The sequence below is a fragment of the Hyperolius riggenbachi genome, chromosome 3, assembly GCF_040937935.1.
Source record: "Hyperolius riggenbachi isolate aHypRig1 chromosome 3, aHypRig1.pri, whole genome shotgun sequence".
Lineage (NCBI taxonomy): Eukaryota > Metazoa > Chordata > Amphibia > Anura > Hyperoliidae > Hyperolius > Hyperolius riggenbachi.
The window spans coordinates 482,524,642-482,551,158 of record NC_090648.1 but is presented as its reverse complement, the minus strand read 5'-3'; the positions used below and the strand labels follow the sequence as shown (position 1 = coordinate 482,551,158).

Below are 26,517 nucleotides of genomic sequence, written 5' to 3'. Positions count from 1 at the left end.
TGTTATCTGTTTGTCATCAGTAATATCCACATATTATTGGAATTTGCCTGTTATGCATACTTAGAATGTATATATATTTTTTGCATTGAAGTCTGTTTTGATGTGTAATGTGACATGCATGTGTGTTTGTGGTAAAGGGAGCATGATACATAAGTACAGTGCCCAACAGCTTACAACCTATGTTTTATATTTGGCCCCTCCCATAATATGTTGTGGTCACACCCACTTCTTGATGTGGTGCCCTTCGTTCAGTGCTTATTCCAGATAGTCTAAGTTCTTAGCCGCCGTCAATCTTTCATAGGATGCTGCTTGTAGTGGTCAAAATGCTTCTAATGTTGAATCATATAATTATAAGAACTGGATTTCTTTACAGGGAGTGACTGTTGTGCCGGTGGAAACAGTGGCAAGAGATCAGGAGGCCCAGGCATGCTGATCGGGCTGGAGCACGGCAACAGGACAGGTGAGTGAAGGATTTTACCCATTTAAAGAGACTCTGTAACAAAATTTTGAGCCTTATTTCTTCTATCCTATAAGTTCCTATACCTGTTCTAATGTGGCCTGTCTTACTGCAACCTTTCCTAGTTGCACTGTCTCTGTAATAATAAATCTCATCTTCTTTCCTCTGTCTGCTGAGGCTGGAATGTGTGGCATGTGCAGCACTGCTTGTCATTGGCAGAAGCTTTACACACCCTCTCCAAGCTCTGCATGAGTCACACAGTAAGCTGTTTGTAAACACTGCCTAAAACTGGCAATTACAAGCCAGGATTGCAGTAGGGAGTGGCAGAAACAGCACAGAGGGGCCCAGGAGAACATAATGAAGAGAATGGTATGCTTTTTATTGTAAGAATTTTAGAGTACAGATTCTCTTTAAGCCTATCTGGATGAGTGTTTTTGTCTAGATAGGCGCAGCTAAAGGCAAAGTATTCTCGCCCAGTTTGCAAACAGCGGTACCTGCCGGGTTCGAGGGGGCCGCAGCCTGCGCATCACGGCGGTTTTCCGTGTCCGCGATTGGGGAAGAAAGAGAAAGCTTCTCTGAACCAATCGCAATGCCTGTGATGAATGGACATGACCCCGATCAGAGGCCACGTCCATTCATAAGAATGTTAAGTGTTTTTCTTATTTAATTCACGTTTAAACACTTCCTTGTAAACCAGGGAGTGTATATTGCCATCTAGTGACGAAAAGTGAAATTACCCTGCACAGATTTTGTATTAAAAAAAAAAAGAAAACAGTAAATGGCCTCATGACATACATGTTAAAAAAAGATAAGTCCCTAAGGTAACTATTTATGGATTTTTTTTTAATTGCTTGCTTGGTAACTGGGGAAGGGGAGAGGGGGCTTTGGAAGTGATTTAATTATATTAATTTTAGTAGATTAGGGCTTACAATTGATGGGGCACAAAAAAAAAATACACCTTTGTTTCCAAATAATATATTGTCCCCATACATTGTACTAGGAACATAATTTAAATGATGTGATAGCCGGGACTAATGGGCAGATACAATGGGTGGGTTTTATTTATAGTAGCCTTGCTTATTTTAAAACTATAGGGGGTGGAATTGGAGAAATAGTGTATTTTTTATTTTTTTGTGTATGTATTTGTCTTCAAAATGCATAGAAAATAAAGTATTTACTGAAAACAAGTATCGCTCACAAAAAGCTTAAAGAGACACTGAAGCGAGACTAAATCTCGCTTCAGGTCTTATATATAGCAGGGGCACGTGTGCCCCTGCTAAAATGCCGCTATCCCGCGGCTTAACGGGGGTCCCTTCACCCCCAACCCACCCCCCGCAAACCTTGGTCGCAGACTTGGTCGCTTTTCCCCTCTTCCTGGAGGCAGGGCTAACGGCTGCAGCCCTGCCTCCCAGCGCGTCTATCAGACGCGCATCGCCGCCTCTCCCCCGCCCCTCTCAGTGAAGGAAGACTGAGAGGGGCGGGGGAGAGGCGGAGATACGCGTCTGACAGACGGGCATGGGGCAGGGCTGCGGCGGTTAGCCCTGCCCCAACCAGGAAGCGCTCCCCCGCTGCACGGAGGGGGTTTGGGGGGACAGGGACCCCCGTTAAGCCGCGCTATAGCGGCGTTTTAGCAGGGGCACGCATGCCCCTGCTAGCTATGAGGTCTGAAGCGAGATTTATTCTCGCTTCAGACTCTCTTTAATTTGTGGCAAAAAAATTGCTTCCGTCCTGAAGGTGAAAACACCTGTAGGCTGAAGTGGTTACCATACTCTGCCCTGTACTCTGCATGAGGATGGGGGGAAGTGGGGGCACATAACTACCTGAATTCTTTATTTGGAGGCACGTGCCTATGTCATTTTTTGTATTGGGGACGGGGGTGGCATTTGTCTCGCTGCAAACAGCTGAGTCTTCAGCGAGTGGGGATCGGCCTGGGGCCACAGCGTAGAATCTACGCCACATCAGAACTAGAGAGCTACAGATGTGGCGTAGATTCTGCCTACCGCGGTCTCAAACCAGTTTAGATGCACATGTAAAAAGGGCAGCAGGAAATGTTGGCGCAGGGCGAAGCCGAAAAACGGCACACCCTCCTGTGTGAACTGTACATTACCTCTCCGTGTCTGCCGCTATCTCAGGGCTCCGTCTGTACACGCCCCCCACGTGGTTGCCAGAGTAACATGGGCACGTGTGTGACATCACGCTCATGCCCACGTGTACGCTGGCAACCACATGGGGCACGTATATGGACGGAGCCCAGAGCCAGTGGAGGACATGGACAGGTATGGTGCACTGGGCACCGGGGGACACATTGAACATAAGGGGGGGACGGCCCTGGGGGTTTTGTGGCGTTCGCCGCTCGTCCCGATATCCCTCGCGTTACCAACCATCTTGGCCCGATATGTTGCAGCATGTCCCATCAACATGCCCAGCCCGAAATTGGTTGCATCGTCAATCAGGCATGCACTTGGCGGCACCGATTTTCATGCGATTCGTTAATAATTATTGAACTGGATGGTCGATCGGCCAAGTTGCTAGATGTATGGGTAACTTAAAGGGGTGTGAAGATTACAGGGGGGAGGGTCTCAAAGATTTGCTGGGGGCCCTATGATTTGTAGTTACGCCACTAATTAGCCACTCACTTATCACCTTTAATTTTAACATAAGAAGGGAGACATTTGAGCATCCTGATTACTTGGCTTTGTTAGCTCTGTGCTTGGAGACGGGCTATGAGAGCCCTCGGGGGCTTGTGTTTGTGAGTGTGAAGGAGGAAGCCCTCTAAGAGCATTTCCTGGAGAGGGATGATCAATGCCTCTAGATCGATTTAGCGCTCTAGACAGGAAGTCGACTGCTGTGGGAGGGTCCCTCTAATGCACCTGAGCAGCTGCACAGTGTGGGGTATGCAGGCAATCTGGGTGAGTAAAAGGAGCACTCTATGGTGCATGAATCCATACGTTCTAATGAACATATAAAGTAATGCACTTACAAGTTTCAGAAGTAAAATCGCTCATTGGAGTTGTCTTCCATTCTTAGCCCCATTGGAGGCACGTAGGACCTAGAACCGAAACCCAGAAGTCCCTTCCATTAGGACACCGACACAGCTGGCCACGGCGCGGAGAGGTGGGGAGTACCGTACCACGGAAGTCCACTCCGATGAGACTTGTTTTTAAAGCGATTTTACTTCTGAACCTTTTATGCTGGGAATACACGTTTCGTTTTTGCCTTCGTTTAAACCTTCGTTTCGATTGTGCCTTTTGTCCTTTTCGATCCCGAAATAATCGACCGTACGGTTAATATCACCACCCACGGTTTCGTTTTTTTTTCCGATTCTGATGGTTTCGTTTTTCCAATGATCGAAGGCCGCAAAGAAACGAAACGTAGTACAGGGACGGACGTCATAAACGAATATATAATCGATCTGAACAGCCATCAAGCCTACCAATGGCTCGATTAAATGGATAAAGAGAGATAATATCAAACATGTTCGATCACTAGTCGTTCGTTTTTGGGGTCTATTAATCGAAACTATAATGAGATTATGACTATTTTCACATACGTTTTCAACACTCGATCTGTCAGTCTCTGTGTGTGTGTGTGTGTGTGTGTGTATGTGTGTGTGTGTCTGTCAGTCTCTGTGTGTGTGTATGTGTGTGTGTGTGTGTCTGTCTGTTTCTGTCAGTGTGTGTGTGTGTGTGTGTGTGTGTGTGTGTGTGTGTGTGTGTGTGTGTGTGTGTGTGTGTGTCTGCCAGTCTCTGTGTGTGTGTGTGTGTGTGTGTGTGTGTGTATGTGTGTGTGTGTGTGTGTGTCTGTCAGTCTCTGTGTGTGTGTGTGTATGTGTGTGTGTGTGTGTGTGTGTCTGTCTGTTTCTGTCAGTCTCTGTGTGTGTGTGTGTGTGTGTGTGTGTGTGTGTGTGTGTGTGTGTGTGTGTGTGTGTGTGTGTGTGTGTGTCTGTCAGTCTCTGTGTGTGTGTGTGTGTGTGTCTGTGTGTGTGTATGTGTGTGTGTCTGGCTGTCTGTGTGTAGTGCATGTATGGACCAACTGAATGAAGCCAAAGTGGGGTTCAGTTGGTCCACTTTCAGGCTAGGAACACACTAGGCAGAAACGCGAGCATTGCGAAAAAACCCTCACATTTTTGCTGCTAAGGAGTTCCATGGGCCGCATGTAAAAAACGCATATTTGTGCGTTTTTGAAAATATACAACTTGCTGCGTAGTTTCCAAAACCCGCACGTAATGTATCTCAATGGAATCACAGAGGAATGCGTTCTTACATGGGTTTTTGTCCGAAAAAAACGTACTGTCATTTATTCTATTGATTAGGAAAATTTATTAAAAAAATACAAACGCAAAATGCACAAAAAAAGTATGAAAAACACAAATGCGAAACATAATCGCAAACTCCTATAAAAAAGCACCAAGAAAATAAAAACAGATGGTACAGAAAGCGTGTGGTTATCTGCACTGCCTAGTGTGCTCCCAGCCCCAAGCTACATTTATGTGCATTGAAAATGTGCACAATTTTGTGTCAAATTGTTTGCATCTCATTGTTCATCTCTACTGCTGGAAGATCTGTGGCAATAAATCCTTTATTTATTTATCCTCAGGAGAAGTGGTGGAATTTATTCTTTAAAGGGAACCAGAGACAAACCACCCTCATGTATTTTACCATATATATGAAAGGGGACATTAGAGAATACACTTACCTTGCTTTCTGCTTCATTTTTAACTGTTGAGCTTGCTTCTTATCAGCCCTGATAAAATCCCAGACTGAACATTCAGTCTGGTTTTGCTCAGGAATCATTATAGCTGAGTCTGTGTTCTCTGATGTCTTTTCAAGCCCAAGCCTGCCCCCTTCTGGCTCAGCTCAGGAATCATTATAGCCGAGTCATTATAGCAAAGCCAGACTGAATGCTCAGTCAGGGATTTTATCAGGGCTGATAAGAAGCGGGCTGAACAGTGAATAATGAAACAGAGAGCAGGGTAGGTGTTTTCGGTAATGTTCCCACTGATATATATGGTAAAATACATGAGGGTGCTTCGCCCCGGTTCACTTTAAAGCGGACCTGAACTCAGAACTTCCACTCTGCTCTAAAAAATAAGCAACAGCATAAAAACTTTAAAGAAAAATCATTTCTTTGCTACAGCTTACATAAGTTCTGCATTCAGTCTGCAGTGTGTCTACTTCCTGCTTTCATGGAAGCAAACATAGGGTTAACATCCCGAGTTAACATATTACCTGTGTCTGCAGAGGACTGCCGAATTTCTGTGCTGACACAGCTAAAATATCAAATTACTTTTGTGATTACTTACAGATGAGGGGGGAATTAGACAGGCTCTTCTCACTAAAAACACACAGGGTGCATTTCTCTGTTCAGGTCTACTTTAAAATGGCATCCAAACTGGAAATGACACAAGGGCCCTTATTCAATTTACAAACCCCCTTTAGACGGAGGTAAATATGATATATTTTTTTAACCTTTAAGTTTAGTAAACCTCGGTTTACTTTAGTTTGACTTTACATTTTCTACAGAGAACCTTATAGTGGGCTAGCGTGTCTTGGAATGCATTTCAAGCTTTACGTTGCCTTGTTTACAGTCTGTTTTTGTACAATGGCACCAAAACGCAAGAACTTCTGCTTGTCCACTGATTCCAGCTGCCTGCTTCAGTCATGTTCCCAACTGCTCCAGAGTAGTGATAGTCATGTCTAGGGGGATTTACGGAGAAGCATGTGATCAGTTTGGTCAGCTGATAAGTCGAGGATTTGCTTGTCATGATCATGTGCTCTGGATGTGATCACGGCAAATCAGAGCTTTGCAAATCTTATCAGCTGATCAAACAAATCACATTAAAGTGTTGGTGATTAATGTGATTACATCCTTCTCCATGGGTTCTCCTAGATCAGACATGGGCAAACTTGGCCCTCCAGCTGTTAAGGAACTACAAATCCCACAATGCATTTGCCTTTATGAGTCATTACTGTGGCTGTCAATGCATTGTGGGATTTGTAGTTCCTCAACAGCTGGAAGGCCAAGTTTGCCCATGCCTGCCCTAGATATTCGCCATCCAGAATTTCAGCTCCACAGATGAGGAGAGGAAACTCTACATCCTACGGGGGAAGAAGAAATAACCGTGCAAATAGCTGCCCGATATGTGGCTACCTGCCACCAACTGAGAGGAACATTATACCCCACAGACTGTATACCCCTGATACTGCCCCCTATACCCTCCTCACCCAGCCCCCTATATTGTCCTTTATATCCTCCATACCCTTATGGACTGTATAGCCCAACCCCTATACCATTCCTTTATTCCCACAACCACCCCCTTGCTAATGCTAATGTTTTGCTTTGGCTATGCTAAGGCTGGTTTCACAGTGGGACGTTACAGGCGCACGTTAGAGCAGCCTGTAACGCAGCCCACCGCACAGTAATGAAAAATCAATGGGGCTGTTCACAGTGCGGACGTTGCGTTACATTGTAACGCTGCGTCACAAGACAACGTACTGCATGCAGTACTTTGGACGTGGCTGAGCCGCGTTAGACTGCTTGCACATGCTCAGTAATGTTGTGGAGGAGCGGAGAGCGGCCAGGCACATGGCTAATTAATATGCACTGCACGTTATGACGTGCAGTGTTTACTTCCTGGAGCAGCCGCTCTGTGCGGCGATTGGCCGGCGGGACCACGTGATGCCGCATGCGCACAAGAGTGCGCATCACGGCATCACTGACGCCAGAGTGAGCTGCACAACGCGGCTCACTCTGACGTCCAGATCCAGCACCACCAGGCGTTGAGTTAGGGGACGTTATGCGACCTTAACGCCCCCTCTAACGCAACGTCCTGGTGTGAAATTAGCCTAAATGTGTTTGGTTCTGCCAATAAAGCTTTTTTGGATTTGGATTTGGACATGACCATCACTACTCCAGAATCTCCTTCAGTGCACTCTCTGCCTCTGTGGGGGGCAATCTCAGATCCTTGTGTTCAGCTGTAGCTAAGTTATCTGTTGCCCATCAGAGATAAAGGTCCATTGTCCCTCACAGGGCATAGTGGTGAAGACCAAGTGGTGGCTTCTTCTATAGACACACATTGATTTCCAGCTGGGACAATCAGGAATGAGTGTTTCAGACCAGGACAATCCACAGGTGCCATTTGCACACCCTCCCTTCCCCCATCACTAGACTCTCTCCTCTAGTGGTGTGGCAGGGTGGATGGGCCTCCCATGATGCCTATTGTAATTTCCTTTGAAGCTTTCTCCACAGGGTGCCACTTGCTCCTCCCTAAAAGAGGACCCTCTTGTGCTGAGAGCCAAGTATTGTGTTTCTGCCTCTACAGTGTTCATTGTTCAACCACTGCCCAGAGCTATCCCAAACAATTGTTTTCTGGGGACAATAGCATTAAATGTTTATTAAGTCTCCACCATGGGAGAATCTGTGCACACTGTTGTTGTCTGTCAGCATTATGCTGGGAATACACGGTTCGATTTTGAGCCATTTAGGTGGCTCGATAGATAATTTTCGACATGTCCGATCTCCGGCCCGTTCGTTTTGCTGCTCGATTCCGCATTGAACACAATGGAAAAAGACAAGAAAAAAAAGAGCGGAAGATAAGAGAATCGCCTGCGGAATCAAGAGCGGAATCGATCGAGGGGGAGAATCGAGTGGCAAAATCCAGCCGTGTATGCCCAGCATTAGGGATGGTTGGAAATGCTGATTTTCGAATCCACAGAAATTCTAATTTCTGCCGATTTACATTTCCAAGTCTTTTTTTTTTTTGTCATTTTTTAAATTCTCTGATTGGCCAAATACTTCTGAGTTGACTCTGCATTCTCTGATTGGTCCAATTGCTTCCTAGTTCTCTGATTGGGCTAAAATTACCAAGTTGCGGTAATGCGGTATTTCCACGGAAACCCAATTTCTTACGAGTCTTTTCTTTGGTCATTTTTTTGCATTATCTTATTGCCCAAATACTTCTGAGTCGACTCTGCATTCTGATTGGTCCAATGCTTTACAGTTCTATGATTGGGAAATCCGAATGATCATCCCTAGTCAACATCATATTTTTTTGCAGTTCTCATTCGGCTTCCAAATACACATCCCAATAATAGTTTAAGGGAGAACACTTATTAGAATTGTCGGCAATTGACACGCAGTTTTTGAATTTTTCTGCATTCCATTTTTCCTTTATGGTAAAAAAAAACAAAACTGTTTTTTTCTGAATACTATGGGCTTTGATCATTTTTAGAGTATTTTCCCCGAATTTCAAAATCACACAAAGAATCACGCATAGAAATTTAATTCACAGAACGACTTGAAAACTAAAAACCATCCACGATATCAGAGGGAGAAGTGTGTGGCCTAGAACTTTAGGGCTACCATAATCTGGAGCAGACGCATACCAGGCTGATCAGTTGTTGCAGCCAAGTATTCCTAAAATGGTCATCGGAAATCCAAAGTGAAAAATTCTCTCCAGGTTTCATACATACTATGTAGAGTGGTGGCTAAGGAAACCACAGCCTTACCAGTCCGTCCCAGTGTTACCACGCTGTCCCCAGTTGAAGTTAAAAATCAATAGTTACCCACGGCTTCCTCCAGCAGCATAAGCCTGAGTCCCACGCCATCCTCCCGCGGTCTCCCGTTCAGCTGCGATCAGCCTCGGTAATAGGGAGGTCCACGCATGCGCAGAAGACCCAGACTGCACGAGACTGAGCCTATTGCTGGAGCCAAATGGGAGACCACGGGAGGATGGCGTGGGACTCAGAGAGGCTTATCATGCAGGAGGAAGCTGTGGGTAAGTATCGGGATTTTTCAATTTCGTTCAGCTCTGGTACACTTTAAAGAGACACTGAAGCGAAAAAAAAATTATGATATTATGATTTGTATGTGTAGTACAGCTAAGAAATAAAACATTAAGATCAGATACATCAGTCTAATTGTTTCCAGTACAGGAAGAGTTCAGAAACTCCAGTTGTTATCTCTATGCAAACAAGCCATTAAGCTCTCCGACTAAGTTAGTCGTGGAGAGGGCTGTTATCTGACTTTTATTATCTCAACTGTAATTGAACTGTTTACTTTTCCTCAGCTAGAGGAGAGGTCATTACTTCACAGACTGCTCTGAAAGACTCATTTTGAATGCTGAGTGTTGTGTAATCTGCACATATTATAGAATAATGCAATGTTAGAAAAAACACTATATACCTGAAAATAAAAGTATGAGAATATTTTCTTTGCTGCTAATCTTCTAGAAATTATTCATAGTACACAACCAATTCATTATATCATATATTTTTTTTCGCTTCAGTGTCTCTTTAACCACTTCAGCCTTCAGTCGTTTTCACTTTATGCATCCGAGCAATTTTCACCTCCCATTCATTAGCCTATAACTTTATCACTACTTATCACAATGAACTGATCTATATCTTGTTTTTTCCGCCACCAATTAGGCTTTCTTTGGGGGGTACATTTTGCTAACAGCCACTTTACTGTAAATGCATTTTAAACGGAAGAATAAGAAAAAAACGGAAAAAATGCATTATTTCTCAGTTTTCAGCCATTATAGTTTTAAAATAATACATGCCTCCATTATTAAAACTCACGTATTGTATTTGCCCATATGTCCCGGTTATTACACCGTTAAAATTATGTCACTATCACAATGTATGGCGACAATATTTTATTTGGAAATAAAGGTGCATTTTTTCTGTTTTGCATCTATCACAATTTACAAGTTTAAAATAAAAAAAAATATAGAAATATTTCATCTTCACATTGATATTTAAAAAGTTTAAACCCTTAGGTAAATATTTACATGTTTTGTTTTTTATTATAATGTATTATTATAATTTTTATATTAAACATTTTATTTGGGTAGTTTTGGGAGGGTGGGATGTAAACAATAGGTTTATAATGTAAATGTGTGTTGATTTTTTTTTTTTTTTTAGTTTTAGTTGTAGTATTACTTTTTGGCCACAAGATGGCGGCCATGAGTTTGTTTACATGACGTCACTCTAAACGTAACATACGCTTAGAGAGACGCATGGGAGACGCAACAGCCAGAAAAAGTGAAGCTTCTGAGAGAAGCTGTCACTTTTTCTGCGGGGGAGAGGAATCAGTGATCGGGCACCATAGCCCAATTCACTGATTGCCAGGCTAATGAACCGCGGCCGGGAGCGTGCGTGCACGCGCGCAATCGGCCGCGGGAGCGGGCGCACATGGCCTCCTGGGCGTAGCTAGTACATCCAGGAGGCCAATGTAGTTAAGGTGGGTATACATCAGGCGACTTGGCGGCCGATTAACTATCTGATTCGATTATTACAATTGAATCAGATGAAAATCAGTGCCCCCAAGTGCCTGCCTGATCGACGATGTGACCAATTTTGGGCCGAAACATCACACACGTGACAACGTGTACGCCGGCAAGCATGCGGGGCGCGTGTATGGACTTAGCCAGTGGCGGACATAGACAGGTAATACCCATATACTGGTGTGAGGAGAGCTGGACATTTATTCGACGTAGCAGGTCAAATACCTTCAACGGGATGCCACAGGAGTGACAGGAAGGACGGATTATGGGCCAGGGAGGCTGCAGAGCCTTCCTTCTTCGTAAGTATGTATGAAACCTGAAGAGAGTTTCCTCACTTCAGATTATCTTTAAAGGAGTTGCAAGGTGAAAAAAAATAAATGTAGATTTACTTACTTGGGGCTTCTTTCAGCCCCTAGAAGCAGGGCCAGCGCTACCATAGAGGCAAAGGAGGCAGCTGCCCCAGGGCCCCAGAGCTTGTAGGGGCCCCCAGTGACTACAAGAGGAAAAAAAATTCAAATCGGCCTTATAGTTTTTGAGAAAATCGATTTTAAAGTTTCAAAGGAAAAAAAATACACATTTAAAAACCTGCTGACTTTAATGGTTAATAGCAAATCCATCTTAAATTCTAGAAACCCTAAATTTGCAGAATATGTTAAGGAGATCATTGGGAATAAGAGGAAAAAAACAATTTTTCAAAAAGACCTTATAGTTTTTGAGAAAATCGATTTTAAAGTTTTGAAGGAAAAAAGTATACTTTTAAATGCGGTAAATGTCACTTTTAGTACCTAACGGTAGCGTAATTTTACATGTATCAAAAGAAAGAGCAATACATTCCCTGACGGGGTTTCCAGGGGGTCCATACGCAGCCGCAGCGCTTTGGCCAGGGATCGCTATACAGCCGCAATATGGCTGTATGAAGATCCCTGGCATTTTTTCCCTATTTTCCCAATTTTTTTTTATGTTTAGAGTGTGGGAATTTTTTTTTTTTTTAAATTATGTGGGGTCCCCCCCTCCTGAAACTTTTTAACCCCTTGTCTCCCATGCAGGCTGGGGTAGCCAGAAATTGGGGCTTCAAACCCTGACTATACCAGCTGCAAAAAAGGTCCCTTAAAGGGAAGGTTCAGGGAGGGTGGGTAAAAAATAAAAATCAATTTCCACTTACCTGGGGCTTCCTCCAGCCCGTGGCAGGCAGGAGGTGCCCTCGCCGCCGCTCCGCAGGCTCCCGGTGGTCTCCGGTGGCCGACCCGACCTGGCCAGGCCGGGACCTCTGGCTTCCGTGGTAACCTCTCTTCCGCTGAAAAGCAGGCCCTCTCCTCCCTTAGAGCAAATGCACGTATTATCATTAGAAATGCAGATAAGGGAGGTGCAGTGGTCGTGCTGGATACCGAGGTATACCGTCTTGAGGCTCTGAGACAGCTCCAGGATTTGGTCACCTATTCTCCTTTGAGATGCGACCCTACTCTGGAGTTTAACCGACAGTTGCTTGCACTTTTGTCCCTGGGCGAAAGTCTTGGGGTACTCTCTAAACGATTGGCAGATTATCTCGCTGTTTCCTCGCCTGTTGTTCCGGTGTTCCATCATCTACCCAAGATCCACAAACAGGGTTTTCCCCCAGAGGGCAGGCCAATTGTGGCCGGCATTGGCTCTCTGGGGGAGCGCCTGGGGAATTGGGTGGATGAACACCTACAGCCACTAGTGCGACGCTTGCCTGGTTATATCCGGGATACCAAGCATGTGCTCAGCAGCTTACAGCATTTCCAATGGCATGACCATTACAGTTGGATTGCCATTGATGTCAAATCACTGTATTCGTGCATTCCACATGTCTTGGCCTTGGATGCCCTTGATTATCATATGGCGAGATACTCTGCTTTTTCTTCGGACCTCCAATTTTTTGTCGGGCGTGCCGTCCATTATCTACTTACCCACAATTATTTTCTTTTTGAATCCGATTTTTATTTACAACGCTGCGGAGCATCAATGGGAGCAAAGTTTTCTCCCTCACTAGCTAACTTATATATGGGCTGGTGGGAGGAGCTCCATTTGTTTAGCGATTCTAATGCATTTTCGGGTCATATTATGTGGTATGGCAGATACATAGATGACCTGCTGGTCGTCTGGGACGGCACGCACGAGGAGGCACTACAATTTGTTGATCTTTTGAATGCCAACCCCTTAAACTTAGTGTTCACCTCCCAGTGGACCCCCTCTGAGATCAATTTTCTTGATCTCACATTGAGGGGTGACCCCTCGTCCGCCTCTGTGGTTTCCAGCACTTACCGCAAGCCCTGCAGCGGCAACTCCACCCTGAGGGCCAACAGCTGCCACCCGGCTCATACCATTCGTGCGGTTCCTGTGGGTGAGTCAATTCGGGTGCGTCGCAACTGTTCTGACAGCCTGGCCCTCGGTTCGGAGTTGGATGCTGTGGGTTCTCGTCTTGCCGAGCGTGGTTATCCGAGCTGGATGATCGAGAGAGGGAGGAGGCAAGCCCTAATGAAAACTAGAGAAGATCTATTAACTTCCAGTCCCAGTCACACATCGTCGCGAGTTAGTACTGACATGACTTTTGTGACCACCTACAGTCAGGAATTTAAACAAATTACACAGATAGTGAGGAAGTCTTTGCCAGAGCTACAAGCGGATGAGACCCTTAATCAGATCATCAAACAGGGAGTCAGATTCGCGAGTAGAAAGGCTCCCACACTTGGGAGCATCCTATCACCCAGCCTTTTTTCCTCTAGCGCGCAACGGCCGTGCTGGTTGACTACTCTTGGGTCCTATAAATGTAATTTTTCTACTTGCCAATACTGCACTGTACACAAGTCCACCCGTTCTGTCACTGCGTTTTCCAATGGCAGAACCTTTCCCATAAAACAATATATTAATTGTGACACGAGGTACACGATCTATTTAATTTCGTGTTCCCTATGTCACGTCCAATATGTAGGGTGCACTACTAGGCACCTTAGGCAACGTATAGCAGAACATTATAGGGGAGCTGGTTGGTTAACCTTGGAGGTGTCAAATGTAGCGAAGCATTTTAGAATGGCCCATTCAGGAAATATGTCCTCTTTTTCATTTCAAGGTATCGAGCGTGTCCTGAGACCTCCGAGAGGGGGAGACGTTTATAAACGTCTCCTTACCCGTGAGGCATACTGGATTTTCCAGTTAGGGACACGCTCGCCAGAAGGGCTCAATGCTAAATGGGATCTCAATACAGTCACTTAATGCGACTGACTATTTACTGGTTTTTGTCCTTGCCATTCACCATTGTGTGGGTATGTGATCCAACTTTGTAGCAAATAATTTTTGATTTGTCTGCAGATTTTGGATCACATTTATTGCTGCGTTCTGTACTGTTAGAGTGAATATTATCATATGTACTTACAATTTTATTTCAAGTATGTTTTTATCTGTCAGATCACACTCATTTGAGGGATATTTCACTTGTGTTTTTTATGCACATTTTTTATGTACTTTTCTTTGTGGGTGGAGCCTATTAGGCATGTGACTTCGGGTGTAACCTCACTCTATTTAGGAGTCATTTTCTCCTGCCTACGCCTATGCTATGATTAAGGGCGTGTAACGCCCGAAACATGTCAGCATGTGGTGCTGGGTTAGCCTGTCGTGTTTTATGATCCAATAAAGATTTACAGTTTCTACCGACATCGTGCGGATTCCACTTTTTACACAGTCTTGGATCCGAGGTTTTGGCAGCCTGCTATCCTGCACTGTCGGCAGACGGAGGTTTTGAGCGGAGTTCCACCTTTCTCGTGCCCTCGCCGCCGCTCCGCAGGCTCCCGGTGGTCTCCGGTGGCCGACCCGACCTGGCCAGGCCGGCTGCCAGGTCGGGCTCTTCTGCGCTCCAAGGCCAGGTCGGGTCGGCCACCGGAGACCACCGGGAGCCTGCGGAGCGGCGGCGAGGGCACCTCCTGCCTGCCACGGGCTGAAGGAAGCCCCAGGTAAGTGGAAATTGATTTTTATTTTTTACCCACCCTCCCTGAACCTTCCCTTTAATGCCAATTTTTGCTCCGGGGTATCTGTTGGGGGGGCCCCCCAGGTTTATTTTGCCCTGGGGCCACATTGTTGCTTAAACCGGCCCTGCCTAGAAGTCATTTGTGTCTCTCACCGCAGCTCTGGCCTTCTCCTGGGTCCCGCTGGTAGCCTCTGAAGGATCGGCGACCCAGCCGCATCACCGTTTTTTTGCCCATGCAGACCCGATGGGTCGGCAATACTTCAGCCGGACTGGGTAGCAGACCGGAGCTGCGGCGAGGGACACAAATTACTTCTAGGGGATGGAAGAGGCCCCAGGTAAGTAGAGATAGATTTATTTTTGCACCTTGCAACTCCTCTAAAGGAAATCTATAAGAATAAAAATTCCCCTGGGGGGGGGGGGTACTTACCTCAGGAGGGGGAAGCCTCTTGATCCAAATAAGCCTTCCCCATTCCTCTCCCCCCTCGGGATCCAGTGCTTGCAGCCCCCAAACACCAAGGGCGGCAATATTTACAGCCAGCAGGCGCAGTATCAGCTTTCTGATCTGATTGAGGCTGAAATAGCCGAGCCTGATCGAGTCCCCTCTACTGCGCAGGCGGCTAGCACTTGGGCAGTAGAAAAGACCAGATCAAGCTCAGCTACTTCCACCTGAGCTGATCGGAAAACTGATACTGCACCTGCGCAGGAGCGCAGATTGTAAATATTGCAGCTTGCTAACGTGCCTGCGCACAGCTTGTCAGGGTATTTTCGGGGGAGCCAGCGCTGGAACCCCGAGGCTCAAGAGGATGGGGAAAGCCTCATTAGAATCCTGAAGTTTCTCCCTCCATAGTAGCTTCCCCCTCCTCTGAGTTGTAGCAACTAGGAGGGAGATGTAATTCAGGGTCCGGTAACCGCTGGAGCCCTGAATCACCCTTACGTATTACATTACTGCTATGGGGCGCCTGCTTCGGCCCTGTGGCCCACTCTATGTACAAACCTCCCTTGGGAGGAGGTTTGTGTTATATATTTTGTCAAAAAGGTTTTCAGATCCTTTTAAATGAGAGTGTAGGTTATTAAGAGTAGAGTACTATGTACTACCTACTGGAGAGTCTTCCTCCAGCCCCTGGCAGCCGCTATGTCCCTCGCTGCAGCTCCGCTGGCCCCTGTTCCCCAACGGTGCGCAGGACGACCTCCCGGTCATCCTCTACTTCGACCTCCCGGTCGTCCTCTACTGAGACCTCCGTGAGTGCGTATTGCGCCCGTGCACTAAGTTCTGGACCACGTGGAGGTGATTGACAGCGGCGCTTGTGCAGTAGAGGACACATGGCGAGGCACTGTCGGGGACTGAGAGCCAGCAGCAGAGAGCGGTGCTGCGGCTAGGGACATAGCGGCTGCCAGCGGCTGGAGGAAGCCCCGGGTAAGTAGTACTCTGGGTAGCATTAGTTGCTTGACGACTCCTATAAGATACATACACACATGCGATAACTGTTCGCTGATAACGACCATTTCAGCAGACAATCGAATGAGTGTACAAAGGCCCACCCCTCGCTCGATCCTCCTCAGGTGTCCTGATCTCAATGTTATTTCCGCTCCTTTGTGTGCGCCGTTTGTCGTCCCTCGGCCCTCCCCCCCATACATAGCAACAAAATGCATCGCTAGCCTGAAGGCAAGCGGTGCGGTCCTCACGTTTGTCATTAGAGGAATTATTTCCCGATCCACTGTGGGTGACAATTATCATGTGTATACTTAGCTTAAGGGTGCGTTCACGCATTCAGTTTTGATTGCCCAATTTTCCCGTCTTCATGTAGTATGAGGGCTAGAAGACTTTGAACTGCGAACAGATTTTGTAGGTATTCTCTCATACTGTTTTAGACCTGAGACACAATGGGCTCTATTCTCAATCACACATGTGGTAAGAGATTTTTTACCGCTATATTACCGCATGTGATAAATTCCGCATTTTTTCCACATTCACTAAAAATGTTCCGCATATTTCCCGCATGCGGGAACAATGCGTAAAAAATTTTGGGAAACGTGCGTAATTACATAGTAAACATGCGGAAACCATGCGGAAAAAAAGTTGCAAAAAAAAAAATTAAAGTTCAGCAAACACAGCACTCAAGGCTGCAGACTCCATTTAAGTCAATGGGAAGCGAAATATATCACCAAGTACTAGTAGGTGATAAAAATTTGGTAGTTAAGTCAGAAATAAGGCGCCCCTTTTTTTGTGAATTTTGATTTTCTTTGCAGAAACTACCGACTTTTGCGGACTTTTACCGCATTTTTTATGCATGCGGGTAATTAATGCGTAAAATTTTACGCATGCGGTAAATTTCATGCGTAAACATTTGTGGTCAAGATGGTTTTTTTTCAGTCGGGAATTTACCGCAAGTGCATTTCAGCATGCGGAAAATCATTGAGAATAGAGCCCAATGTGAGCGTTTTTCTGATCATCAGCGCAAGTCCCATTGACTTGCATTAAAATCATGGTAAAATCGCTGTGATTTTAACCACTTAACGACCGCCTAACGCCGATAGGTCTCCGTGAACAGCCGGAGAGCAGCGCCGTGACGTAGATCGGCGATCCCCGGCCTCTGATTGGCCGGGGATCGCCGGCATATGATAGGCTGAAGCCTATCCTTCAATGCGCAGGACGGAAATCCGTCCTGCGCAGCCCATGGAGGGAGAGGGAGGTAAGGGGAAGGAGGGAGCTCCGAAAATGCTTTGAAGAGCCCCCCCCCCTGCAGATCACAAACAGCCGGCGGCGATCAGACCCCCCCCAGCAGGACATCCCCCTAGTGGGGAAAAAAGGGGGGAAGTCTGATCGCCAAGGCTCAATCCTGATCGGTGCTGCGGGTTTGAGAGCCCACGCAGCACCGATCACTGCAGAAAGCCCTGGTCCTTAAGTGGTTAAAGGGAACCTAAACTGCGAAGGATATGGATTTTTCCTTTTAAAATAATACCAGTTGCCTGACTCTCCTGCTAATCCTGTGTCTAATACTTTTAGCTACAGCCCCTCAACAAGCATGCAGATCAGGTGCTTTGACTGAAGTCAGACTGGATTAGCTGCATGCTTGTTTCAGGTGTGTGATTCAGCCACTACTGCAGCCAAAGAGATCAGCAGGACTGCCAGGCAACTGGTATTGTTTAAAAGGAAGTATCCATATCCCTCTCAGTTAAGGTTCCCTTTAATGCAAGTTAGGTTGGTGTACACCAAGAGCACTTCTGAGCGCTTTCAAAAGGGGTTGGCTAATGTATTAGAATGGGATGGAACACATCAGAGCAATGTGCTTTTTTTCCCAAACGCAGGTCCTGCAGCATTTCTGCTGATTTCTGAGGCGATTCAGCCTCAAAGTTAAAGGGAACCTGAACTGAGTAAAATTATTTAAAATAAACACATGACGTAGCTGCAAATGAACATTACATACTTACCTCACCATCAGTTCCTCTCAGAAGCTCACCATTTTCTTCTTACAGTGATCCCTTCCAGTTCTGACAAGATTTTGTCAGAACTGAAATATACCAGTTGCTGTCAGTTATATATCAGCAGCTGTCAGTTACAACTGAATGTGCAAGGTAATGTCCATGTTTCCCTATAGCTCAAGTGGGCGATATAACAGTTCAACAGTATGCTGACCAGGAAGCTGTTATGGGGTAATGGCCATTTTCAAAATGTCAGACCGAGAATTCCATTGATCACAGTGGGCAAACAGAACACAGGAAAGGAGAAAGAGATTGATGAGTAGACTACACAGGAGGTAAATATGACCTGTGTATGTTTATTTTTACATTTTATTTTCAGTTCAGGTTCTCTTTAAAGAGTAACTGTCAGGCTGCAGAAGCTAATTTAAACCTCTATTCTCCTGTGTTAAACAGTTTAGAAGGAAGCTCAAAAGCCATTAGTGAAGATAAACATTTCAGTTACCTTTGATGTGTGCTTATCTTAAAGTCTGTTATAGACCCATAAAGACGCAAGCCGCAGCTAAACTGCAAAGCATTCTGGGGCCCTCCCCTCGGCTGCTAATGAGACGGTACAGGAGCTTCTAATCAGTCCAGCGCGAAGCACTGATAAATCTCGGGCAGACTACACTGCAGGAGTCAGCTATTGTTCCTAGCCACATGGCTCATTAATATTCACTGCACACCGTGTTGTTCAAGAACGAGCTTATCTGTGATCAGAAGCAGGCAGGACATGACGACACATTTGGCTTCACAAACATGGAGCCTGCCATGAGCTGTCAGGAGCATCTATCTCTGCATATACTATATACAAAATCTGTGAAATCCAAACGTGGACAGTGAAATGCATATGTAATGTAAGTACAGCCAATCTTTAGCTACTGATATATGTGTTTATTTTCTCTGAGACCCTATACCTAACAGCTCCTCTTTAATCATAGTAAAGTAGAAAATCGCTCTGAAAAACGCTAGATCGGAGCGATTTTCCAAGCGTTTTTGTGACAAAACCAGTACACTAGCAGCTGTACTGTACATGAAAAAAATGCTCAAAAAAAACGCTAGGTATAAATAGAAAATTGCTAGGCACATGCCTAGAATCGCCTTGAAAAATCACTTCAACAAGAGCTGTGCGTTTGCGATTTTTGGTGTGCACTGGCCCTTAATGGGAGTGTTTTTTTTTTAAACGCTCAGACAGTGCTGATGGTTAGAAAAGCACTCACAGTGTGTCTCAGTGGTAAAAGTGGGCTCAGTCATGTGTAAGGCTCTATGAATAGAATAGTTTCATGTTGTGTTTCCTTCCAGTACTTTGTTTGGATTCACAGTAAATAAACAGTTTTTTGTTTTGTTTGTTTTACAAATTATTAGTACACAGCACTGTGATTGAATGCTAAGTGAAAGCTTTAGGTGCCACTTATTTACCTGGGGCTTCTTCACACCAAGAGCGCTTCTGAGTGATTTTTAAAACCAGGGCTGTGGAGTCGGAGTCGGGGCAATTTTGGGTGCCTGGAGTCGGAGTCGGGAAAAAATGCACCGAATCCGACTCCTAATGAATTTGTAACTGTAATTAAAATAGAAAATATGATAAAATGTTCTATTTCTCAGATAACAGTCATTAAAAATAATTTATACATACAGTAATAGCTGTGCTCAGTCCACAAAAATGAAATAAACCAAGCAAAATTAGTTATTTATGCTGCTTCAATAATGCAGTCCCCGTATTTTTAAAGTCAGATATACATATCTGATTGTGACTGTATATATGATGTGTACACAGGAATCTCTTATATATACTAAATAACATCTATGCTGTAAGAATAAAGCCTGATGTGTAGCCGTGTCACTAATAGATATGGTCAATGAGAGGAAAATAATTCTGCGTTGATTCTGCTCATGAAATCAAATAATTTGATATGTTGTTAAAATTTGGTTTGGTGACTACAAATTAAAGGGTACCTGAGACGGATGAAAAGAAAAGTGTTATACATACCTGGGGCTTCCTCCAGCCCCCTTCAGGCTAATCAGTCCCTCGCTGTCCTCCTCCGCCACCTGGATCTTCTGCTATAAGTCATGGCAATTCAGCCAGTCAGCGCAGTCTGGCCGCATGCCGTTTCCACAGCCAGGAGCATTCTGCACCTGGGCAATAGTGCTGCGCAGGTGTAGTACGCTCCCGGCGGCGGAGTGTGTGCATGCGCACTACGCGCGACTGGCTCAAGTACCTGGACTCATAGCAGAAGATCCAGGTGGCGGAGGAAGACAGCGAGGGACTGATTAGCCTGAAGGGGGCTGGAGGAAGCCCCAGATATGTATAAAACTTGAATTTCATCTGTCTCAGGTTTACTTTGTTACACAGTAGTACTATACTCTACATATGCACTCCCCACAGAGCTGCAGGGAATCCACTGAGAATGTTGTGCACATTGAACACAGAGGTGTTGTCTGTCACCCATAAACCTTGTTCAAATTGTGCATGAAGAATGTGTGTAATAGAGGAAGAATCTACTCATTCCCCTGCAGAATATCTGCACATCATTCTTACATGTACCCACAGTTACATTGCCTAGGGCCTGATCCATGTTCAGATTGTGCATGAAGAACGTGTAATAGAGGAAGAATCTCCTTATTCCCCTGCAGAGTACCTGCACATCATTCTTACATGTACCCACAGTGACATTGCCTAGGGCCTGATAGATGTTCTTTGTTCCGGTCTGTACCTTCTACAAGTACTCTTACTTACCAAGGACTAGTTTTAGTGTATGGCCTCAATTCACTAAGATCATGCTGGAGATAATAAGGCAAGAGAAAACTTACCTCCACTAGTAAGAGAGTTATCTTATCTCTTCATTCCTTACGTTACCTCCTCTGTAGTTAATTTACCTCCTCTGTAGTTATTTTCACATGCAGTTAATGAACAGCCTGTCTTTAACTCTGGAGTTATTTTGAGGATTAAAGTGTTAACTTAAAGACAGAAGAGTTAACTTTAGGTTTGCCTGAGGTAAAATGTTTCCTGAATACTACATGCCTTATCCACCATGGTAACAACTCTAGAAGAGTTATTAAAGACAGGAGATAAGCTTAGTGAATTGAGGCCTATGACTAAAGGGAATAAATATAGTAGTCTACAATATCCTTCTCACTTCAGTTGTCTTGTAAAATTCCTAAACGTTGGCAATTAAGAGACGGATTTCACGTTACGTACTGTTAATCAACAAAATTGTAATATGCAAATTAGAGGAGTCTGAGTTGGAGTCGGTGGAATCCTAAACTGAGGAGTCGGAGTCGGTGGATTTTTGGACCGACTCCACAGCCCTGTTTAAAACGCTTGCGCTTCACAAAGTGCTTGGCTAATGTGTTTGAATGGGATGGAGCACACCAGAGCGATGTGCTTTTTTTCCCAAACGCAAACATTTTTTGCAGCATTTTTGCTGATTTCTGAGGTAATCCAGCCTCAGTGTTAAGTAAAAATGCTACACCAAAACGCTACAAAAATCGCTAGGCATGCTTAAAAAAATCGCTGGGCATATGCCTAGAATCACCTTAAAATCACTTCAAAAACCGCTAAGCGTTTGCTTTTACACAAGCGCTTTTTAGTGTTCACTGGCCCTCAGCCAAACTCAGGATTACCACTAAAAGCATTTTTTTGTTACACACATGCGACTACTGTTGCCCATCAGGGATTGAAAAATGATCCCATCAGGTGACAAATCGAGGAGGGGGGGGTTGACTTTTGCGATTAGAGATGGCCCGAACGGGTAAACCGCGAACTTTTTCACTCGAACTTCAGTCGTGAACGTGAACTTTAAATCAACTTTGACCCTGTACATCACAGTCAGCAGACACATTGTAGCCAATCAGGCTACACTCCCTCCTGGAGCCACTCCTCCCCCCCCCCCCTTATATAAGGCAGGCAGCATCTTGTGCCTGCAGTAATTAGAGAAGGGAGAGCTTCTGCAGACTCACGTAGGGAAAGCTTATTTAGGCTCTTGTAGGCTTGTTAGCTTGCTCCTTGCTGATTCTTATTGCTAAAAAAGCACCCCTCAACAGCTCTTTTGAGAGCTAATCTTGTTCTTGTGATCTATTTTTTTTTTTGTGTGTGTGTGGCCCACTTGCATTATATAAAGCCCTGTCAGTCAGTCGCAGCTGGCCTTGGTAATTCCTACTGTGCCACTGCCAGGCCCAGCACATTCAGTGACTATCTGTGTGTGTGACAGGCAGCTGCACATTTGTAATCCCAATCACTGTACCTGTTCACTGTTCAGAGCACCTACCTATCTATACCGACGTGAGCGCATGCATAGTTAATACCACCAGTATTCACGGTTCACAGTACCTGTGTGTCTGTGTGACAGGTGCACATTTGTAATACCCAGCAGCACTGCATATACCTACCTGTTGTTCAGTGCACCCACCTACCTGAGCGCACACAGTGTGATATACCACTCTGTGCATACCTGTTAACTGCACATGTGTGACTGCACATTGTATTAGTCAAGTCAGTGCATACCTTTCACTTCATCCCCCCCCCCCCCCCCCCCCCCGATATGGACAAAACAGGTAGAGGCGGAGGCAGACCCAGAGGAAGGCCACCCGGCAGGTCTGTTCAAGGTCGTGCTGATGTGATTTTGTGCGGCCCTGGACCAAAGTACAGTGCTCAGAGGAATTGACGTCCCATCAACTCCCAAGATTGTCAGGATGTGGTTGACTATTTAACATAGAACACCTCATCTTCCGCAGCCACCAGCACTACTACAAGCACCACATCCGCTGCATTTGACACTTTGCAGGAGTTATTTGGTGGGGAATTAACTGATTCACAGCCACGACTGTTGCAACAAGATGAAGGTGTTAAGCAAGTTACACCACCTCATATGTCTGAGTTAGGCGACACTATGGACGTAACGTGTGAGGAGGAGGATGATGAAGTACCTGCTATTGGTGCAGTTTATGAGGCGTCTGAGGCAAGCGAAGCTGGGGAGGATGATTATGATGATACGGATGCCACGTGGGTTACCAATAGAGGAGATGAACAGCTGGTGGCAGTGTCTGGCGCCATGTATCGCCACCTATGGACAGCCAGCCAATGTGAGTTGCTGACGCCACCATAGTGCCATCACCCCAGGGGGGCTCAGCGGTTTGGAATTTTTTTAGTGTGTCTGCCTCAGATCAGAGTAATGCCATCTGTTCTCTCTGCCTCCAAAAATTGAGCCGTGGAAAGGCCGACACTCACGTAGGGACAACTGCCTTACGAAGGCACATGGAGAAAAGGCACAAACTGCAATGGGAAGAGCACCAGAGGAAAAGCAGCACACAAAAGAAAAGCCACCCACCTTCTCCTCTTCCTCCTTCAGGTACATCATCTTCAGCCTCTTTCTCCCTTGCACCTTCACAATCACAGCCACCCTCCACTCTGCCTCTCACCTTGAGCGGTTCCTGCTCCTCTGCCCACAGCAGCAGTCAGGTGTCCGTGAGGGAAATCTTTGAGCGGAAGAAGCCAATTTGTGCCAGTCACCCCCTTGCCCGGCGCCTAATAGCTGGCTTGGCGGAACTGTTAGCTCGCCAGCTGTTACCATACCAGCTGGTGGACTCTGAGGCCTTCCGTAAATTTGTGGCCATTGGGACACCGCAGTGGAAGATGCCAGGCCGCAATTATTTCTCTAAAAAGGCAATACACAAACTGTACCTTGAAGTTGGGAGGCAAGTGGTGTCATCTCTGGCACACAGCGTTGGGTCAAGGGTCCATCTGACCATGGTTGTCTGGTCTGCCAAGCACGGTCAGGGCAGGTACATTACTTACACAGTCCATTGGGTCAACCTGGTGACCGCTGACAAGCAGCGAGTACGTGGCTGTGCAGCGGACCTACCTGTGACACCTCCACGGCTTGCAAGCAGGCCTCCTGCCACCTCATCTCCTCCTGCTACATCCTCTTCGCTGTAATCATCCTCCTCCTCCTTGGCTGAGTGGCAGTTCAACTCTACTGGTGCTGCGGGGGCTTGGTGGAGACCAAATTCGATCAGCTGGGCAGTCATTGTTGTTCTGTCATCGAGCTACCTCAACGCAGCGACCATATGGGCTGGAAAGCCGCCATCATCTGCACTCTTGTCATGGTGCGCACCAGTCCAGCACGGCCGTCACTACACAAACAGCTGTTTGCGGTGTGTTACACAGTGAGTTTGGTGTGTCAGTGTGAAGCAGAACTCTAATTACACTCCCTGATTGACGTATACACATGCAAGATGTTTTAAAGCACTTTAGGCCTCCAATTTAGCAATGCAATGTGATTTCTGCTCTTAAAACGCTGCTGTGCATCAAATCCAGATTTTTCCCTGGGACTTTTGGCGTGTGTCCCACTCCTCCATGTCCCACTCCAGGTGTTAGAACCCTTGAAACAGCTTTTCCATCACTTTTGTGGCCAGCATAAATGTTTCTAGTTTTCAAAGTTCGCCTCCCCATTGAAGTCTATTGCGGTTTGCAAAAGTTTGCGCAAACTGAAAATCGGGGGTTCGAGTCACCTCTTTTTGCGATATTGAACAGATGCTTCACTAGCAATAGATTCTGTAACTAGGGAGGAAAACAATTGGCACACAACGGAATGTGTGAGGGAGTGCAAATAACGTTATGATAAGGCATTGTTAAGGATCCAACATGTCCTAAAGCGACATCGGCCTTATGCTGTGTTTCCACTTGTGCTGGATCATGTGCGGCCAGCAGGAGAGGACAGTGTAGTGTCCATTCTGATGATCCGCTGTGGTCCGGCTGTAGCTCGGGGAAGATGCATTACCCCCATAGGCTATATGGGGGAATGCACAGTGGCGTAGTAATGGGGGTGCAGAGGATGCGACCACACTGGGGCCCCTGGACAAGAAGGGTCCATTAGGGGCCCTCCTTAATTCATCTTATTACCTTTGAATTGGTGTTATATGCTGGTAATGAACACCTCTATATGTGCATTGCATAGTAGTAATCCTTAAAGGACAAAAGAGGTGACATGATAAGATAGACATGGGTATGTACAGTGCCTAGCACACAAATAACAATGCTGTTCCTTTTTTTTTTTCTTGCTCTGCCTGAAAGAGTTAAACATCAGGTATGTAAGTGGCAGTTCCTTTCTGAGTCATACTTATGCTGGGTACACACGGTGCGTTCCCACACTCGATGCCCCGCTCAATTATTTCTGAGCATTTCCAACCGCGTTTCGATGATTGTCAGGTTGATTCTCATGTAAAGTATGCCAAATCGACCTAACAATTCATCAAAACGCGAATTGGACATATCGGAAATAATCGAGCGGACGGGAATCGAGCAGGGAATCGAGTGCGGGAACGCACCATGTGTACCCAGCATAAATAAGACTAGGAGATTAAAAGGGTCAATAGTTCATAGATTTTAGCTCTGGCATACTTCCATGAATGTGTCATTGAGAAAAAACAATAAAACAGTAAAAACTTAAAAAGTAGATACAATTGTTTATTTCATTCGTTTATTTTCACCTCAGGTGTTCTTTTACAAACGGTTTCCTTACTCTAAATCATACATGTCAAACTCCAACCAAATCTGGCCCTCGGAGCCATTAAATTTGGCCCCCAAGTGGTTTCCCCACTTTGCATTATGTTTGGCCCACTCTAGATCACCAGGGAAGCCATTTGGGGGAGGTAGGGGGAAAGCACTAAACACTAGGGAACCATATAGAGGAGGGAGGGAGGACCAATAGACACCAGGGAACCATCTAGGGAAGGGAGAAGGACCACTAGATACCAGGGAACTGTATAGGGGTTGGAGGGGAGCCATTAGACACCAGTGTTTATAAGGGAGGAAGGTGGCTAGTAGACATTGATGTTGGCCCGCGACTAGGTTCCAGTGTTCAATTTCGGCCCACTTAGTATTTGAGTTTAACACCCCTGCTCTAAATACACCTCTCTGACTCTGCAGCTCTCCTTGGTAGGATTTGGGGCTTCATATCAATAGTGCTTGAGGCCCCATGTAAAACTCACACTGAGGCCCCCAGCTCTTTCGTCTATGTCACTGGGAACAGGTACGCTTGTCCAGGATTATCGTGAGCTGCACATAGATCCATTGCAGAGTGATAAGTGTGAACAGCTTCTATTTATAAAATAGGAACTGTTCACCGTCTGTTTAGCGATGAGCTGAGAATGGACAAAAAATGATTTTTGTCTGTTAAAGGGAATGTCAAAGCAAAATTAAAAAATGAGTTTCACTTACCTGGGGCTTCTACCAGCCCCATGCAGCTATCCTGTTCCCTCGTAGTCACTCACTGCTGCTCCAGTCCCCCGCTGGCAGCTTGCCGACCTCGGAGGTCGGCGGGACGCATTGCGTACATTTTTACG

General features: G+C 45.7%; 1 protein-coding gene across 1 annotated transcript in view; it reads left to right on the top strand.

Annotated features, from left to right (window-relative positions):
• Window positions 1-390: 390 nt before the first annotated feature.
• HNRNPAB (heterogeneous nuclear ribonucleoprotein A/B) overlaps window positions 391-26,517 on the top strand; it is a 43,818-nt gene continuing 17,691 nt past the window's right edge. The window contains exon 1 of the mRNA XM_068278119.1: window positions 391-460. The gene's annotated coding sequence lies outside the window, so the exon portion shown is untranslated. The remainder of the gene's footprint in view (window positions 461-26,517) is intronic.